The sequence below is a fragment of the Triturus cristatus genome, chromosome 7 (assembly GCF_964204655.1).
Source record: "Triturus cristatus chromosome 7, aTriCri1.1, whole genome shotgun sequence".
Classification (NCBI taxonomy): domain Eukaryota; kingdom Metazoa; phylum Chordata; class Amphibia; order Caudata; family Salamandridae; genus Triturus; species Triturus cristatus.
Genome location: NC_140590.1, coordinates 1423467162 through 1423487904, shown reverse-complemented (window position 1 = coordinate 1423487904; position 20743 = coordinate 1423467162). Strand labels below are relative to the sequence as shown.

Genomic DNA, 20743 nt, shown 5'->3' with positions numbered 1-20743 from the left:
TAGAGTGACGAGTAAATTATGCAAAAAAGAAGCAGAGAACTCTGGGTAGTTCTCAAGTTTAGCTGGAAAGCAGTTCCTGTATGGAGCACTCTCAACACCAGCGACACTCTAGATCGGCTCACCTCAAATGTCTGTTTTTCTATCAAAATCTTTAAGCATAGGATTAGCACAGTGCCATCCACACCGAGATAGAAAAGGACAAAGTCTTTTGTCATTTGTACAACAAAGTCTTTAAGCATAGGACTAGCACAGTGCTGTCTTTAACGAGCTGTAAAATGACAAAAGCCAATTACCACTCCAAGCACAGTATTACAGCTTTGAATTGATAAAATACCAATCAAGCCAACCTGAAATGAGTAAAAGCCACCACTGACACAGTGTTTCGCTGTAATTAGAGCTCTTTAGAGAGGCATAGCTTTGTCCAGACACCAGGGAACACCAAGTATAAGTCAAAGAAATACCCTTTCAGGCATAGAGTGACGAATAAATTATGCAAAAAAGAAGCAGAGAACTCTGGGTAGTTCTCAAGTTTAGGTGGAAAGCAGTTCCTGTATGGAGCACTCTCAACACCAGCGACACTCTAGATCGGCTCACCTCAAATGTCTGTTTTTCTATCAAAATCTTTAAGCATAGGATTAGCACAGTGCCATCCACGCCGAGATAGAAAAGGACAAAGTCTTTTGCTATTTGTAAAGCAAAGTCTTTAAGCATAGGACTAGCACAGTGCTGTCCTTGCCGAGGTGTAAAATGACAAAAGCCAATTACCACTCCAGGCACAATATTACAGCTTTGAATTGATAAAATACCAATCATGCCAACCTGAAATGAGTAAAAGCAACCCCTGACACAGTGTTTCTCTCTAATTAGAGCTCTTCAGAGAGGTATAGCTTTGTCCAGACACAAGGGAACACCCAGTATAAGTCAAAGAAATACCCTTTCAGGCATAGAGTGACGAATAAATTATGCAAAAAAGATGCTGAGAACTCTGGGTAGTTCTCAAGTTTAGGTAGAAAGCAGTTCCTGTATGGAGCACTCTCAACACCAGCGACACTCTAGATCGGCTCACCTCAAATGTCTGTTTTTCTATCAAAATCATTAAGCATAGGATTAGCACAGTGCCATCCACGCCGAGATAGAAAAGGACAAAGTCTTTTGCCATTTGTACAGCAAAGTCTTTAAGCATAAGACTAGCACAGTGCTGTCCTTGCCGAGCTGTAAAACGACAAAAGCCAATTACCACTCCAAGCACAGTATTACAGCTGTGAATTGATAAAATACCAATCAAGCCAACCTGAAATGAGTAAAAGCAACCCCTGACACAGTATTTCGTTCCAATTAGAGCTCTTCAGAGAGGTATAGCTTTGTCCAGACACAAGGGAACACCCAGTATAAGTCAAAGAAATACCCTTTCAGGCATAAAGTGACGAATAAATTATGCAAAAAAGAAGCAGAGAACTCTGGGTAGTTCTCAAGTTTAGGTGGAAAGCAGTTCCTGTATGGAGCACTCTCAACACCAGCGACACTCTAGATCGGCTCACCTCAAATGTCTGTTTTTCTATCAAAATCTTTAAGCATAGGATTAGCACAGTGCCATCCACGCCGAGATAGAAAAGGACAAAGTCTTTTGCCATTTGTACAGCAAAGTCTTTAAGCATAGGACTAGCACAGTGCTGTCCTTGCCGAGCTGTAAAATGACAAAAGCCAATTACCACTCCAGGCACAGTATTACAGCTTTGAATTGATAAAATAACAATCAAGCCAACCTGAAATGAGTAAAAGCAACCCCCTGACACAGTGTTTCGCTCTAATTAGAGCTCTTCAGAGAGGTATAGCTATGTCCAGACACAAGAGAGCACCCAGTATAAATCAAATAAATACCCTTTCAGGCATAAAGTGACGAATAAATTATGCAAAAAAGAAGCAGAGAACTCTGGGTAGTTCTCAAGTTTAGGTGGAAAGCAGTTCCTGTATGGAGCACTCTCAACACCAGCGACACTCTAGATCGGCTCACCTCAAATGTCTGTTTTTCTATCAAAATCTTTAAGCATAGGATTAGCACAGTGCCATCCACGCCGAGATAGAAAAGGACAAACTCTTTTGCCATTTGTACAGCAAAGTCTTTAAGCATAGGACTAGCACAGTGCTGTCCTTGCCTAGCTGTAAAATGATAAAAGCCAATTACCACTCCAGGCACAGTATTACAGCTTTGAATTGATAAAATACCAATCAAGCCAACCTGAAATGAGTAAAAGCAACCCCTGACACAGTGTTTCGCTCTAATTAGAGCTCTTCAGAGAGGTATAGCTTTGTCGAGACACAAGGGAGCACCCAGTATAAATCAAATAAATACCCTTTCAGGCATAAAGTGACGAATAAATTATGCAAAAAAGAAGCAGAGAACTTTGGGTAGTTCTCAAGTTTAGGTTGAAAGCAGTTCCTTTATGGAACACTCTCAACACCAGCAACACTGTAGATCTGCTCACCTCAAATGTCTGTTTTTCTATCAAAATCTTTAAGCATAGGATTAGCACAGTGCCATCCACGCCGAGATAGAAAAGGACAAAGTCTTTTACCATTTGTACAGCAAAGTCTTTAAGCATAGGACTACCACAGTGCTGTCCCTGGCGAGCTGTAAAATGACAAAAGCCAATTACCACTCCAGGCACAATATTACAGCTTTGAATTGATAAAATACCAATCAAGCCAACCTGAAATGAGTAAAAGCAACCCCTGAAACAGTGTTTCTCTCTAATTAGAGCTCTTCAGAGAGGTATAGCTTTGTCCAGACACAAGGGAACACCCATTATAAGTCAAAGAAATACCCTTTCAGGCATAGAGTGACGAATAAATTATGCAAAAAAGATGCTGAGAACTCTGGGTAGTTCTCAAGTTTAGGTAGAAAGCAGTTCCTGTATGGAGCACTCTCAACACCAGCGACACTCTAGATCGGCTCACCTCAAATGTCTGTTTTTCTATCAAAATCTTTAAGCATAGGATTAGCACAGTGCCATCCACGCCGAGATAGAAAAGGACAAAGTCTTTTGCCATTTGTACAGCAAAGTCTTTAAGCATAGGACTAGCACAGTGCTGTCCTTGCCGAGCTGTAAAATGACAAAAGCCAATTACCACTCCAGGCACAGTATTACAGCTTTGAATTGATAAAATACCAATCAAGCCAACCTGAAATGAGTAAAAGCAACGCCTGACACAGTGTTTCGCTCTAATTAGAGCTCTTCAGAGAGGTATAGCTATGTCCAGACACAAGGGAGCACCCAGTATAAATCAAATAAATACCCTTTCAGGCATAAAGTGACGAATAAATTATGCAAAAAAGAAGCAGAGAACTCTGGGTAGTTCTCAAGTTTAGGTGGAAAGCAGTTCCTGTATGGAGCACTCTCAACACCAGCGACACTCTAGATCTGCTCACCTCAAATGTCTGTTTTTCTATCAAAATCTTTAAGCATAGGATTAGCACAGTGCCATCAACGCCGAGATAGAAAAGGACAAAGTCTTTTGCCATTTGTGCAGCAAAGTCTTTAAGCATAGGACTAGCACAGTGCTGTCCTTGCCGAAGTGTAAAATGACAAAAGCTAATTACCACTCCAGGCACAATATTACAGGTTTGAATTGATAAAATACCAATCAAGCCAACCTGAAATGAGTAAAAGCAACCCCTGACACAGTATTTCGTTCTAATTAGAGCTCTTCAGAGAGGTATAGCTTTGTCCAGACACAAGGGAACACCCAGTATAAGTCAAAGAAATACCCTTTCAGGCATAGAGTGACGAATAAATTATGCAAAAAAGAAGCAGAGAACTCTGGGTAGTTCTCAAGTTTAGGTGGAAAGCAGTTCCTGTATGGAGCACTCTCAACACCAGCGACACTCTAGATCGGCTCACCATAAATGTCTGTTTTTCTATCAAAATCTTTAAGCATAGGATTAGCACAGTGCCATCCACGCCGAGATAGAAAAGGACAAAGTCTTTTGCCATTTGTACAGCAAAGTCTTTAAGCATAGGACTACCACAGTGCTGTCCCTGGCGAGCTGTAAAATGACAAAAGCCAATTACCACTCCAGGCACAGTATTACAGCTTTGAATTGATAAAATACCAATAAAGCCAACCTGAAATGAGTAAAAGCAACCCCTGACACAGTGTTTCGCTCTAATTAGAACTCTTCAGAGAGGTATAGCTTTGTCCAGTCATAAGGGAGCACCCAATATAAGTCAAAGAAATACCCTTTCAGGCATAGAGTGACGAATAAATTATGCAAAAAAGAAGCAGAGAACTCTGGGTAGTTCTCAAGTTTAGCTGGAAAGCAGTTCCTGTATGGAGCACTCTCAACACCAGCGACACTCTAGATCGGCTCACCTCAAATGTCTGTTTTTCTATCAAAATCTTTAAGCATAGGATTAGCACAGTGCCATCCACGCCGAGATAGAAAAGGACAAAGTCTTTTGCCATTTGTGCAGCAAAGTCTTTAAGCATAGGACTAGCACAGTGCTGTCCTTGCCGAAGTGTAAAATGACAAAAGCTAATTACCACTCCAGGCACAATATTACAGGTTTGAATTAATAAAATACCAATCAAGCCAACCTGAAATGAGTAAAAGCAACCCCTGACACAGTATTTCGTTCTAATTAGAGCTCTTCAGAGAGGTATAGCTTTGTCCAGACACAAGGGAACACCCAGTATAAGTCAAAGAAATACCCTTTCAGGCATAGAGTGACGAATAAATTATGCAAAAAAGAAGCAGAGAACTCTGGGTAGTTCTCAAGTTTAGGTGGAAAGCAGTTCCTGTATGGAGCACTCTCAACACCAGCGACACTCTAGATCGGCTCACCTCAAATGTCTGCTTTTCTATCAAAATCTTTAAGCATAGGATTAGCACAGTGCCATCCACGCCGAGATAGAAAAGGACAAAGTCTTTTGCCATTTGTACAGCAAAGTCTTTAAGCATAGGACTACCACAGTGCTGTCCCTGGCGTGCTGTAAAATGACAAAAGCCAATTACCACTCCAGGCACAGTATTACAGCTTTGAATTGATAAAATACCAATAAAGCCAACCTGAAATGAGTAAAAGCAACCCCTGACACAGTGTTTCGCTCTAATTAGAACTCTTCAGAGAGGTATAGCTTTGTCCAGACATAAGGGAGCACCCAGTATAAGTCAAAGAAATACCCTTTCAGGCATAGAGTGACGAATAAATTATGCAAAAAAGAAGCAGAGAACTCTGGGTAGTTCTCAAGTTTAGCTGGAAAGCAGTTCCTGTATGGAGCACTCTCAACACCAGCGACACTCTAGATCGGCTCACCTCAAATGTCTGTTTTTCTATCAAAATCTTTAAGCATAGGATTAGCACAGTGCCATCCACACCGAGATAGAAAAGGACAAAGTCTTTTGCCATTTGTACAGCAAAGTCTTTAAGCATAGGACTAGCACAGTGCTGTCCTTGCCGAGCTGTAAAATGACAAAAGCCAATTACCACTCCAGGCACAGTATTACAGCTTTGAATTGATAAAATACCAATCAAGCCAACCTGAAATGAGTAAAAGCAACCCCCGACACAGTGTTTCTCTCTAATTAGAGCTCTTCAGAGAGGTATAGCTTTGTCCAGACACAAGGGAACACCCAGTATAAGTCAAAGAAATACCCTTTCAGGCATAGAGTGACGAATAAATTATGCAAAAAAGATGCTGAGAACTCTGGGTAGTTCTCAAGTTTAGGTAGAAAGCAGTTCCTGTATGGAGCACTCTCAACACCAGCGACACTCTAGATCGGCTCACCTCAAATGTCTGTTTTTCTATCAAAATCTTTAAGCATAGGATTAGCACAGTGCCATCCATGCCGAGATAGAAAAGGACAAAGTCTTTTGCCATTTGTACAGCAAAGTCTTTAAGCATAGGACTAGCACAGTGCTGTCCTTGCCGAGCTGTAAAATGATAAAAGCCAATTACCACTCCAGGCACAGTATTACAGCTTTGAATTGATAAAATACCAATCAAGCCAACCTGAAATGAGTAAAAGCAACACCTGACACAGTGTTTCGCTCTAATAAGAGCTCTTCAGAGAGGTATAGCTTTGTCCAGACACAAGGGAGCACCCAGTATAAATCAAATAAATACCCTTTCAGGTATAAAGTGACAAATAAATTATGCAAAAAAGAAGCAGAGAACTCTGGGTAGTTCTCAAGTTTAGGTGGAAAGCAGTTCCTGTATGGAGCACTCTCAACACCAGCGACACTCTAGATCTGCTCACCTCAAATGTCTGTTTTTCTATCAAAATCTTTAAGCATAGGATTAGCACAGTGCCATCCACGCCGAGATAGAAAAGGACAAAGTCTTTTGCCATTTGTGCAGCAAAGTCTTTAAGCATAGGACTAGCACAGTGCTGTCCTTGCCGAGGTGTAAAATGACAAAAGCTAATTACCACTCCAGGCACAATATTACAGGTTTGAATTGATAAAATACCAATCAAGCCAACCTGAAATGAGTAAAAGCAACCCCTGACACAGTATTTCATTCTAATTAGAGCTCTTCAGAGAGGTATAGCTTTGTCCAGACACAAGGGAACACCCAGTATAAGTCAAAGAAATACCCTTTCAGACATAAAGTGACGAATAAATTATGCAAAAAAGAAGCAGAGAACTCTGGGTAGTTCTCAAGTTTAGGTGGAAAGCAGTTCCTGTATGGAGCACTCTCAACACCAGCGACACTCTAGATAGGCTCACCTCAAATGTCTGTTTTTCTATCAAAATCTTTAAGCATAGGATTAGCACAGTGCCATCCACGCCGAGATAGAAAAGGACAAAGTCTTTTGCCATTTGTACAGCAAAGTCTTTAAGCATAGGACTAGCACAGTGCTGTCCTTGCCGAGCTGTAAAATGACAAAAGCCACTTACCACTCCAGGCACAGTATTACAGCTTTGAATTGATAAAATACCAATCAAGCCAACCTGAAATGAGTAAAAGCAACCCCTGACACAGTGTTTCGCTCTAATTAGAGCTCTTCAGAGAGGTATAGCTATGTCCAGACACAAGAGAGCACCCAGTATAAATCAAATAAATACCCTTTCAGGCATAAAGTGACGAATAAATTATGCAAAAAAGAAGCAGAGAACTCTGGGTAGTTCTCAAGTTTAGGTGGAAAGCAGTTCCTGTATGGAGCACTCTCAACACCAGCGACACTCTAGATCTGCTCACCTCAAATGTCTGTTTTTCTATCAAAATCTTTAAGCATAGGATTAGCACAGTGCCATCCACGCCGAGATAGAAAAGGACAAAGTCTTTTGTCATTTGTACAGCAAAGTCTTTAAGCATAGGACTAGCACAGTGCTGTCTTTACCGAGCTGTAAAATGACAAAAGCCAATTACCACTCCAAGCACAGTATTACAGCTTTGAATTGATAAAATACCGATCAAGCCAACCTGAAATGAGTAAAAGCAACCCCTGACACAGTGTTTCGCTGTAATTAGAGCTCTTTAGAGAGGCATAGCTTTGTCCAGACACAAGGGAACACCCAGTATAAGTCAAAGAAATACCCTTTCAGGCATAGAGTGACGAATAAATTATGCAAAAAAGAAGCAAAGAACTCTGGGTAGTTCTCAAGTTTAGGTGGAAAGCAGTTCCTGTATGGAGCACTCTCAACACCAGCGACACTCTAGATCGGCTCACCTCAAATGTCTGTTTTTCTATCAAAATCTTTAAGCATAGGATTAGCACAGTGCCATCCACGCCGAGATAGAAAAGGACAAACTCTTTTGCCATTTGTACAGCAAAGTCTTTAAGCATAGGACTAGCACAGTGCTGTCCTTGCCTAGCTGTAAAATGATAAAAGCCAATTACCACTCCAGGCACAGTATTACAGCTTTGAATTGATAAAATACCAATCAAGCCAACCTGAAATGAGTAAAAGCAACCCCTGACACAGTGTTTCGCTCTAATTAGAGCTCTTCAGAGAGGTATAGCTTTGTCCAGACACAAGGGAGCACCCAGTATAAATCAAATAAATACCCTTTCAGGCATAAAGTGACGAATAAATTATGCAAAAAAGAAGCAGAGAACTTTGGGTAGTTCTCAAGTTTAGGTTGAAAGCAGTTCCTGTATGGAACACTCTCAACACCAGCAACACTGTAGATCTGCTCACCTCAAATGTCTGTTTTTCTATCAAAATCTTTAAGCATAGGATTAGCACAGTGCCATCCACGCCGAGATAGAAAAGGACAAAGTCTTTTACCATTTGTACAGCAAAGTCTTTAAGCATAGGACTACCTCAGTGCTGTCCCTGGCGAGCTGTAAAATGACAAAAGCCAATTACCACTCCAGGCACAATATTACAGCTTTGAATTGATAAAATACCAATCAAGCCAACCTGAAATGAGTAAAAGCAACCCCTGACACAGTGTTTCTCTCTAATTAGAGCTCTTCAGAGAGGTATAGCTTTGTCCAGACACAAGGGAACACCCAGTATAAGTCAAAGAAATACCCTTTCAGGCATAGAGTGACGAATAAATTATGCAAAAAAGATGCTGAGAACTCTGGGTAGTTCTCAAGTTTAGGTAGAAAGCAGTTCCTGTATGGAGCACTCTCAACACCAGCGACACTCTAGATCGGCTCACCTCAAATGTCTGTTTTTCTATCAAAATCTTTAAGCATAGGATTAGCACAGTGCCATCCACGCCGAGATAGAAAAGGACAAAGTCTTTTGCCATTTGTACAGCAAAGTCTTTAAGCATAGGACTAGCACAGTGCTGTCCTTGCCGAGCTGTAAAATGATAAAAGCCAATTACCACTCCAGGCACAGTATTACAGCTTTGAATTGATAAAATACCAATCAAGCCAACCTGAAATGAGTAAAAGCAACACCTGACACAGTGTTTCGCTCTAATAAGAGCTCTTCAGAGAGGTATAGCTTTGTCCAGACACAAGGGAGCACCCAGTATAAATCAAATAAATACCCTTTCAGGTATAAAGTGACGAATAAATTATGCAAAAAAGAAGCAGAGAACTCTGGGTAGTTCTCAAGTTTAGGTGGAAAGCAGTTCCTGTATGGAGCACTCTCAACACCAGCGACACTCTAGATCTGCTCACCTCAAATGTCTGTTTTTCTATCAAAATCTTTAAGCATAGGATTAGCACAGTGCCATCCACGCCGAGATAGAAAAGGACAAAGTCTTTTGCCATTTGTGCAGCAAAGTCTTTAAGCATAGGACTAGCACAGTGCTGTCCTTGCCGAGGTGTAAAATGACAAAAGCTAATTACCACTCCAGGCACAATATTACAGGTTTGAATTGATAAAATACCAATCAAGCCAACCTGAAATGAGTAAAAGCAACCCCTGACACAGTATTTCATTCTAATTAGAGCTCTTCAGAGAGGTATAGCTTTGTCCAGACACAAGGGAACACCCAGTATAAGTCAAAGAAATACCCTTTCAGGCATAAAGTGACGAATAAATTATGCAAAAAAGAAGCAGAGAACTCTGGGTAGTTCTCAAGTTTAGCTGGAAAGCAGTTCCTGTATGGAGCACTCTCAACACCAGCGACACTCTAGATCGGCTCACCTCAAATGTCTGTTTTTCTATCAAAATCTTTAAGCATAGGATTAGCACAGTGCCATCCACGCCGAGATAGAAAAGGACAAAGTCTTTTGCCATTTGTACAGCAAAGTCTTTAAGCATAGGACTAGCACAGTGCTGTCCTTGCCGAGCTGTAAAATGACAAAAGCCAATTACCACTCCAGGCACAGTATTACAGCTTTGAATTGATAAAATAACAATCAAGCCAACCTGAAATGAGTAAAAGCAACCCCTGACACAGTGTTTCGCTCTAATTAGAGCTCTTCAGAGAGGTATAGCTATGTCCAGACACAAGAGAGCACCCAGTATAAATCAAATAAATACCCTTTCAGGCATAAAGTGACGAATAAATTATGCAAAAAAGAAGCAGAGAACTCTGGGTAGTTCTCAAGTTTAGGTGGAAAGCAGTTCCTGTATGGAGCACTCTCAACACCAGCGACACTCTAGATCGGCTCACCTCAAATGTCTGTTTTTCTATCAAAATCTTTAAGCATAGGATTAGCACAGTGCCATCCACGCCGAGATAGAAAAGGACAAACTCTTTTGCCATTTGTACAGCAAAGTCTTTAAGCATAGGACTAGCACAGTGCTGTCCTTGCCTAGCTGTAAAATGATAAAAGCCAATTACCACTCCAGGCACAGTATTACAGCTTTGAATTGATAAAATACCAATCAAGCCAACCTGAAATGAGTAAAAGCAACCCCTGACACAGTGTTTCGCTCTAATTAGAGCTCTTCAGAGAGGTATAGCTTTGTCGAGACACAAGGGAGCACCCAGTATAAATCAAATAAATACCCTTTCAGGCATAAAGTGACGAATAAATTATGCAAAAAAGAAGCAGAGAACTTTGGGTAGTTCTCAAGTTTAGGTTGAAAGCAGTTCCTTTATGGAACACTCTCAACACCAGCAACACTGTAGATCTGCTCACCTCAAATGTCTGTTTTTCTATCAAAATCTTTAAGCATAGGATTAGCACAGTGCCATCCACGCCGAGATAGAAAAGGACAAAGTCTTTTACCATTTGTACAGCAAAGTCTTTAAGCATAGGACTACCACAGTGCTGTCCCTGGCGAGCTGTAAAATGACAAAAGCCAATTACCACTCCAGGCACAATATTACAGCTTTGAATTGATAAAATACCAATCAAGCCAACCTGAAATGAGTAAAAGCAACCCCTGACACAGTGTTTCTCTCTAATTAGAGCTCTTCAGAGAGGTATAGCTTTGTCCAGACACAAGGGAACACCCATTATAAGTCAAAGAAATACCCTTTCAGGCATAGAGTGACGAATAAATTATGCAAAAAAGATGCTGAGAACTCTGGGTAGTTCTCAAGTTTAGGTAGAAAGCAGTTCCTGTATGGAGCACTCTCAACACCAGCGACACTCTAGATCGGCTCACCTCAAATGTCTGTTTTTCTATCAAAATCTTTAAGCATAGGATTAGCACAGTGCCATCCACGCCGAGATAGAAAAGGACAAAGTCTTTTGCCATTTGTACAGCAAAGTCTTTAAGCATAGGACTAGCACAGTGCTGTCCTTGCCGAGCTGTAAAATGACAAAAGCCAATTACCACTCCAGGCACAGTATTACAGCTTTGAATTGATAAAATACCAATCAAGCCAACCTGAAATGAGTAAAAGCAACGCCTGACACAGTGTTTCGCTCTAATTAGAGCTCTTCAGAGAGGTATAGCTATGTCCAGACACAAGGGAGCACCCAGTATAAATCAAATAAATACCCTTTCAGGCATAAAGTGACGAATAAATTATGCAAAAAAGAAGCAGAGAACTCAGGGTAGTTCTCAAGTTTAGGTGGAAAGCAGTTCCTGTATGGAGCACTCTCAACACCAGCGACACTCTAGATATGCTCACCTCAAATGTCTGTTTTTCTATCAAAATCTTTAAGCATAGGATTAGCACAGTGCCATCCACGCCGAGATAGAAAAGGACAAAGTCTTTTGCCATTTGTGCAGCAAAGTCTTTAAGCATAGGACTAGCACAGTGCTGTCCTTGCCGAAGTGTAAAATGACAAAAGCTAATTACCACTCCAGGCACAATATTACAGGTTTGAATTGATAAAATACCAATCAAGCCAACCTGAAATGAGTAAAAGCAACCCCTGACACAGTATTTCGTTCTAATTAGAGCTCTTCAGAGAGGTATAGCTTTGTCCAGACACAAGGGAACACCCAGTATAAGTCAAAGAAATACCCTTTCAGGCATAGAGTGACGAATAAATTATGCAAAAAAGAAGCAGAGAACTCTGGGTAGTTCTCAAGTTTAGGTGGAAAGCAGTTCCTGTATGGAGCACTCTCAACACCAGCGACACTCTAGATCGGCTCACCTCAAATGTCTGTTTTTCTATCAAAATCTTTAAGCATAGGATTAGCACAGTGCCATCCACGCCGAGATAGAAAAGGACAAAGTCTTTTGCTATTTGTAAAGCAAAGTCTTTAGGCATAGGACTAGCACAGTGCTGTCCTTGCCGAGGTGTAAAATGACAAAAGCCAATTACCACTCCAGGCACAATATTACAGCTTTGAATTGATAAAATACCAATCAAGCCAACCTGAAATGAGTAAAAGCAACCCCTGACACAGTGTTTCTCTCTAATTAGAGCTCTTCAGAGAGGTATAGCTTTGTCCAGACACAAGGGAACACCCAGTATAAGTCAAAGAAATACCCTTTCAGGCATAGAGTGACGAATAAATTATGCAAAAAAGATGCTGAGAACTCTGGGTAGTTCTCAAGTTTAGGTAGAAAGCAGTTCCTGTATGGAGCACTCTCAACACCAGCGACACTCTAGATCGGCTCTCCTCAAATGTCTGTTTTTCTATCAAAATCTTTAAGCATAGGATTAGCACAGTGCCATCCACGCCGAGATAGAAAAGGACAAAGTCTTTTGCCATTTGTACAGCAAAGTCTTTAAGCATAGGACTAGCACAGTGCTGTCCTTGCCGAGCTGTAAAATGATAAAAGCTAATTACCACTCCAGGCACAATATTACAGGTTTGAATTGATAAAATACCAATCAAGCCAACCTGAAATGAGTAAAAGCAACCCCTGACACAGTATTTCATTCTAATTAGAGCTCTTCAGAGAGGTATAGCTTTGTCCAGACACAAGGGAACACCCAGTATAAGTCAAAGAAATACCCTTTCAGGCATAAAGTGACGAATAAATTATGCAAAAAAGAAGCAGAGAACTCTGGGTAGTTCTCAAGTTTAGCTGGAAAGCAGTTCCTGTATGGAGCACTCTCAACACCAGCGACACTCTAGATCGGCTCACCTCAAATGTCTGTTTTTCTATCAAAATCTTTAAGCATAGGATTAGCACAGTGCCATCCACGCCGAGATAGAAAAGGACAAAGTCTTTTGCCATTTGTACAGCAAAGTCTTTAAGCATAGGACTAGCACAGTGCTGTCCTTGCCGAGCTGTAAAATGACAAAAGCCAATTACCACTCCAGGCACAGTATTACAGCTTTGAATTGATAAAATAACAATCAAGCCAACCTGAAATGAGTAAAAGCAACCCCTGACACAGTGTTTCGCTCTAATTAGAGCTCTTCAGAGAGGTATAGCTATGTCCAGACACAAGAGAGCACCCAGTATAAATCAAATAAATACCCTTTCAGGCATAAAGTGACGAATAAATTATGCAAAAAAGAAGCAGAGAACTCTGGGTAGTTCTCAAGTTTAGGTGGAAAGCAGTTCCTGTATGGAGCACTCTCAACACCAGCGACACTCTAGATCGGCTCACCTCAAATGTCTGTTTTTCTATCAAAATCTTTAAGCATAGGATTAGCACAGTGCCATCCACGCCGAGATAGAAAAGGACAAACTCTTTTGCCATTTGTACAGCAAAGTCTTTAAGCATAGGACTAGCACAGTGCTGTCCTTGCCTAGCTGTAAAATGATAAAAGCCAATTACCACTCCAGGCACAGTATTACAGCTTTGAATTGATAAAATACCAATCAAGCCAACCTGAAATGAGTAAAAGCAACCCCTGACACAGTGTTTCGCTCTAATTAGAGCTCTTCAGAGAGGTATAGCTTTGTCGAGACACAAGGGAGCACCCAGTATAAATCAAATAAATACCCTTTCAGGCATAAAGTGACGAATAAATTATGCAAAAAAGAAGCAGAGAACTTTGGGTAGTTCTCAAGTTTAGGTTGAAAGCAGTTCCTTTATGGAACACTCTCAACACCAGCAACACTGTAGATCTGCTCACCTCAAATGTCTGTTTTTCTATCAAAATCTTTAAGCATAGGATTAGCACAGTGCCATCCACGCCGAGATAGAAAAGGACAAAGTCTTTTACCATTTGTACAGCAAAGTCTTTAAGCATAGGACTACCACAGTGCTGTCCCTGGCGAGCTGTAAAATGACAAAAGCCAATTACCACTCCAGGCACAATATTACAGCTTTGAATTGATAAAATACCAATCAAGCCAACCTGAAATGAGTAAAAGCAACCCCTGACACAGTGTTTCTCTCTAATTAGAGCTCTTCAGAGAGGTATAGCTTTGTCCAGACACAAGGGAACACCCATTATAAGTCAAAGAAATACCCTTTCAGGCATAGAGTGACGAATAAATTATGCAAAAAAGATGCTGAGAACTCTGGGTAGTTCTCAAGTTTAGGTAGAAAGCAGTTCCTGTATGGAGCACTCTCAACACCAGCGACACTCTAGATCGGCTCACCTCAAATGTCTGTTTTTCTATCAAAATCTTTAAGCATAGGATTAGCACAGTGCCATCCACGCCGAGATAGAAAAGGACAAAGTCTTTTGCCATTTGTACAGCAAAGTCTTTAAGCATAGGACTAGCACAGTGCTGTCCTTGCCGAGCTGTAAAATGACAAAAGCCAATTACCACTCCAGGCACAGTATTACAGCTTTGAATTGATAAAATACCAATCAAGCCAACCTGAAATGAGTAAAAGCAACGCCTGACACAGTGTTTCGCTCTAATTAGAGCTCTTCAGAGAGGTATAGCTATGTCCAGACACAAGGGAGCACCCAGTATAAATCAAATAAATACCCTTTCAGGCATAAAGTGACGAATAAATTATGCAAAAAAGAAGCAGAGAACTCTGGGTAGTTCTCAAGTTTAGGTGGAAAGCAGTTCCTGTATGGAGCACTCTCAACACCAGCGACACTCTAGATCGGCTCACCTCAAATGTCTGTTTTTCTATCAAAATCTTTAAGCATAGGATTAGCACAGTGCCATCCACGCCGAGATAGAAAAGGACAAAGTCTTTTGCCATTTGTACAGCAAAGTCTTTAAGCATAGGACTACCACAGTGCTGTCCCTGGCGAGCTGTAAAATGACAAAAGCCAATTACCACTCCAGGCACAGTATTACAGCTTTGAATTGATAAAATACCAATCAAGCCAACCTGAAATGAGTAAAAGCAACCCCTGACACAGTGTTTCGCTCTAATTAGAGCTCTTCAGAGAGGTATAGCTTTGTCGAGACACAAGGGAGCACCCAGTATAAATCAAATAAATACCCTTTCAGGCATAAAGTGACGAATAAATTATGCAAAAAAGAAGCAGAGAACTTTGGGTAGTTCTCAAGTTTAGGTTGAAAGCAGTTCCTTTATGGAACACTCTCAACACCAGCAACACTGTAGATCTGCTCACCTCAAATGTCTGTTTTTCTATCAAAATCTTTAAGCATAGGATTAGCACAGTGCCATCCACGCCGAGATAGAAAAGGACAAAGTCTTTTACCATTTGTACAGCAAAGTCTTTAAGCATAGGACTACCACAGTGCTGTCCCTGGCGAGCTGTAAAATGACAAAAGCCAATTACCACTCCAGGCACAATATTACAGCTTTGAATTGATAAAATACCAATCAAGCCAACCTGAAATGAGTAAAAGCAACCCCTGACACAGTGTTTCTCTCTAATTAGAGCTCTTCAGAGAGGTATAGCTTTGTCCAGACACAAGGGAACACCCATTATAAGTCAAAGAAATACCCTTTCAGGCATAGAGTGACGAATAAATTATGCAAAAAAGATGCTGAGAACTCTGGGTAGTTCTCAAGTTTAGGTAGAAAGCAGTTCCTGTATGGAGCACTCTCAACACCAGCGACACTCTAGATCGGCTCACCTCAAATGTCTGTTTTTCTATCAAAATCTTTAAGCATAGGATTAGCACAGTGCCATCCACGCCGAGATAGAAAAGGACAAAGTCTTTTGCCATTTGTACAGCAAAGTCTTTAAGCATAGGACTAGCACAGTGCTGTCCTTGCCGAGCTGTAAAATGACAAAAGCCAATTACCACTCCAGGCACAGTATTACAGCTTTGAATTGATAAAATACCAATCAAGCCAACCTGAAATGAGTAAAAGCAACGCCTGACACAGTGTTTCGCTCTAATTAGAGCTCTTCAGAGAGGTATAGCTATGTCCAGACACAAGGGAGCACCCAGTATAAATCAAATAAATACCCTTTCAGGCATAAAGTGACGAATAAATTATGCAAAAAAGAAGCAGAGAACTCTGGGTAGTTCTCAAGTTTAGGTGGAAAGCAGTTCCTGTATGGAGCACTCTCAACACCAGCGACACTCTAGATCGGCTCACCTCAAATGTCTGTTTTTCTATCAAAATCTTTAAGCATAGGATTAGCACAGTGCCATCCACGCCGAGATAGAAAAGGACAAAGTCTTTTGCCATTTGTACAGCAAAGTCTTTAAGCATAGGACTACCACAGTGCTGTCCCTGGCGAGCTGTAAAATGACAAAAGCCAATTACCACTCCAGGCACAGTATTACAGCTTTGAATTGATAAAATACCAATAAAGCCAACCTGAAATGAGTAAAAGCAACCCCTGACACAGTGTTTCGCTCTAATTAGAACTCTTCAGAGAGGTATAGCTTTGTCCAGACATAAGGGAGCACCCAGTATAAGTCAAAGAAATACCCTTTCAGGCATAGAGTGACGAATAAATTATGCAAAAAAGAAGCAGAGAACTCTGGGTAGTTCTCAAGTTTAGGTGGAAAGCAGTTCCTGTATGGAGCACTCTCAACACCAGCGACACTCTAGATCGGCTCACCTCAAATGTCTGTTTTTCTATCAAAATCTTTAAGCATAGGATTAGCACAGTGCCATCCACGCCGAGATAGAAAAGGACAAACTCTTTTGCCATTTGTACAGCAAAGTCTTTAAGCATAGGACTAGCACAGTGCTGTCCTTGCCTAGCTGTAAAATGATAAAAGCCAATTACCACTCCAGGCACAGTATTACAGCTTTGAATTGATAAAATACCAATCAAGCCAACCTGAAATGAGTAAAAGCAACCCCTGACACAGTGTTTCGCTCTAATTAGAGCTCTTCAGAGAGGTATAGCTTTGTCGAGACACAAGGGAGCACCCAGTATAAATCAAATAAATACCCTTTCAGGCATAAAGTGACGAATAAATTATGCAAAAAAGAAGCAGAGAACTTTGGGTAGTTCTCAAGTTTAGGTTGAAAGCAGTTCCTTTATGGAACACTCTCAACACCAGCAACACTGTAGATCTGCTCACCTCAAATGTCTGTTTTTCTATCAAAATCTTTAAGCATAGGATTAGCACAGTGCCATCCACGCCGAGATAGAAAAGGACAAAGTCTTTTACCATTTGTACAGCAAAGTCTTTAAGCATAGGACTACCACAGTGCTGTCCCTGGCGAGCTGTAAAATGACAAAAGCCAATTACCACTCCAGGCACAATATTACAGCTTTGAATTGATAAAATACCAATCAAGCCAACCTGAAATGAGTAAAAGCAACCCCTGACACAGTGTTTCTCTCTAATTAGAGCTCTTCAGAGAGGTATAGCTTTGTCCAGACACAAGGGAACACCCATTATAAGTCAAAGAAATACCCTTTCAGGCATAGAGTGACGAATAAATTATGCAAAAAAGATGCTGAGAACTCTGGGTAGTTCTCAAGTTTAGGTAGAAAGCAGTTCCTGTATGGAGCACTCTCAACACCAGCGACACTCTAGATCGGCTCACCTCAAATGTCTGTTTTTCTATCAAAATCTTTAAGCATAGGATTAGCACAGTGCCATCCACGCCGAGATAGAAAAGGACAAAGTCTTTTGCCATTTGTACAGCAAAGTCTTTAAGCATAGGACTAGCACAGTGCTGTCCTTGCCGAGCTGTAAAATGACAAAAGCCAATTACCACTCCAGGCACAGTATTACAGCTTTGAATTGATAAAATACCAATCAAGCCAACCTGAAATGAGTAAAAGCAACGCCTGACACAGTGTTTCGCTCTAATTAGAGCTCTTCAGAGAGGTATAGCTATGTCCAGACACAAGGGAGCACCCAGTATAAATCAAATAAATACCCTTTCAGGCATAAAGTGACGAATAAATTATGCAAAAAAGAAGCAGAGAACTCTGGGTAGTTCTCAAGTTTAGGTGGAAAGCAGTTCCTGTATGGAGCACTCTCAACACCAGCGACACTCTAGATCGGCTCACCTCAAATGTCTGTTTTTCTATCAAAATCTTTAAGCATAGGATTAGCACAGTGCCATCCACGCCGAGATAGAAAAGGACAAAGTCTTTTGCCATTTGTACAGCAAAGTCTTTAAGCATAGGACTACCACAGTGCTGTCCCTGGCGAGCTGTAAAATGACAAAAGCCAATTACCACTCCAGGCACAGTATTACAGCTTTGAATTGATAAAATACCAATCAAGCCAACCTGAAATGAGTAAAAGCAACCCCTGACACAGTGTTTCGCTCTAATTAGAGCTCTTCAGAGAGGTATAGCTTTGTCGAGACACAAGGGAGCACCCAGTATAAATCAAATAAATACCCTTTCAGGCATAAAGTGACGAATAAATTATGCAAAAAAGAAGCAGAGAACTTTGGGTAGTTCTCAAGTTTAGGTTGAAAGCAGTTCCTTTATGGAACACTCTCAACACCAGCAACACTGTAGATCTGCTCACCTCAAATGTCTGTTTTTCTATCAAAATCTTTAAGCATAGGATTAGCACAGTGCCATCCACGCCGAGATAGAAAAGGACAAAGTCTTTTACCATTTGTACAGCAAAGTCTTTAAGCATAGGACTACCACAGTGCTGTCCCTGGCGAGCTGTAAAATGACAAAAGCCAATTACCACTCCAGGCACAATATTACAGCTTTGAATTGATAAAATACCAATCAAGCCAACCTGAAATGAGTAAAAGCAACCCCTGACACAGTGTTTCTCTCTAATTAGAGCTCTTCAGAGAGGTATAGCTTTGTCCAGACACAAGGGAACACCCATTATAAGTCAAAGAAATACCCTTTCAGGCATAGAGTGACGAATAAATTATGCAAAAAAGATGCTGAGAACTCTGGGTAGTTCTCAAGTTTAGGTAGAAAGCAGTTCCTGTATGGAGCACTCTCAACACCAGCGACACTCTAGATCGGCTCACCTCAAATGTCTGTTTTTCTATCAAAATCTTTAAGCATAGGATTAGCACAGTGCCATCCACGCCGAGATAGAAAAGGACAAAGTCTTTTGCCATTTGTACAGCAAAGTCTTTAAGCATAGGACTAGCACAGTGCTGTCCTTGCCGAGCTGTAAAATGACAAAAGCCAATTACCACTCCAGGCACAGTATTACAGCTTTGAATTGATAAAATACCAATCAAGCCAACCTGAAATGAGTAAAAGCAACGCCTGACACAGTGTTTCGCTCTAATTAGAGCTCTTCAGAGAGGTATAGCTATGTCCAGACACAAGGGAGCACCCAGTATAAATCAAATAAATACCCTTTCAGGCATAAAGTGACGAATAAATTATGCAAAAAAGAAGCAGAGAACTCTGGGTAGTTCTCAAGTTTAGGTGGAAAGCAGTTCCTGTATGGAGCACTCTCAACACCAGCGACACTCTAGATCGGCTCACCTCAAATGTCTGTTTTTCTATCAAAATCTTTAAGCATAGGATTAGCACAGTGCCATCCACGCCGAGATAGAAAAGGACAAAGTCTTTTGCCATTTGTACAGCAAAGTCTTTAAGCATAGGACTACCACAGTGCTGTCCCTGGCGAGCTGTAAAATGACAAAAGCCAATTACCACTCCAGGCACAGTATTACAGCTTTGAATTGATAAAATACCAATAAAGCCAACCTGAAATGAGTAAAAGCAACCCCTGACACAGTGTTTCGCTCTAATTAGAACTCTTCAGAGAGGTATAGCTTTGTCCAGACATAAGGGAGCACCCAGTATAAGTCAAAGAAATACCCTTTCAGGCATAGAGTGACGAATAAATTATGCAAAAAAGAAGCAGAGAACTCTGGGTAGTTCTCAAGTTTAGCTGGAAAGCAGTTCCTGTATGGAGCACTCTCAACACCAGCGACACTCTAGATCGGCTCACCTCAAATGTCTGTTTTTCTATCAAAATCTTTAAGCATAGGATTAGCACAGTGCCATCCACGCCGAGATAGAAAAGGACAAAGTCTTTTGCCATTTGTGCAGCAAAGTCTTTAAGCATAGGACTAGCACAGTGCTGTCCTTGCCGAAGTGTAAAATGACAAAAGCTAATTACCACTCCAGGCACAATATTACAGGTTTGAATTGATAAAATACCAATCAAGCCAACCTGAAATGAGTAAAAGCAACCCCTGACACAGTATTTCGTTCTAATTAGAGCTCTTCAGAGAGGTATAGCTTTGTCCAGACACAAGGGAACACCCAGTATAAGTCAAAGAAATACCCTTTCAGGCATAGAGTGACGAATAAATTATGCAAAAAAGAAGCAGAGAACTCTGGGTAGTTCTCAAGTTTAGGTGGAAAGCAGTTCCTGTATGGAGCACTCTCAACACCAGCGACGCTCTAGATCGGCTCACCTCAAATGTCTGTTTTTCTATCAAAATCTTTAAGCATAGGATTAGCACAGTGCCATCCACGCCGAGATAGAAAAGGACAAAGTCTTTTGCCATTTGTACAGCAAAGTCTTTAAGCATAGGACTACCACAGTGCTGTCCCTGGCGAGCTGTAAAATGACAAAAGCCAATTACCACTCCAGGCACAGTATTACAGCTTTGAATTGATAAAATACCAATAAAGACAACCTGAAATGAGTAAAAGCAACCCCTGACACAGTGTTTCGCTCTAATTAGAACTCTTCAGAGAGGTATAGCTTTGTCCAGTCATAAGGGAGCACCCAGTAT

General features: G+C 41.0%; 1 protein-coding gene across 1 annotated transcript in view; it reads left to right on the top strand.

Annotated features, from left to right (window-relative positions):
* BCAS4 (breast carcinoma amplified sequence 4) overlaps positions 1 to 20743 on the top strand; it is a 1043638-nt gene that overhangs the window by 422102 nt on the left and 600793 nt on the right. The window lies entirely within an intron of this gene.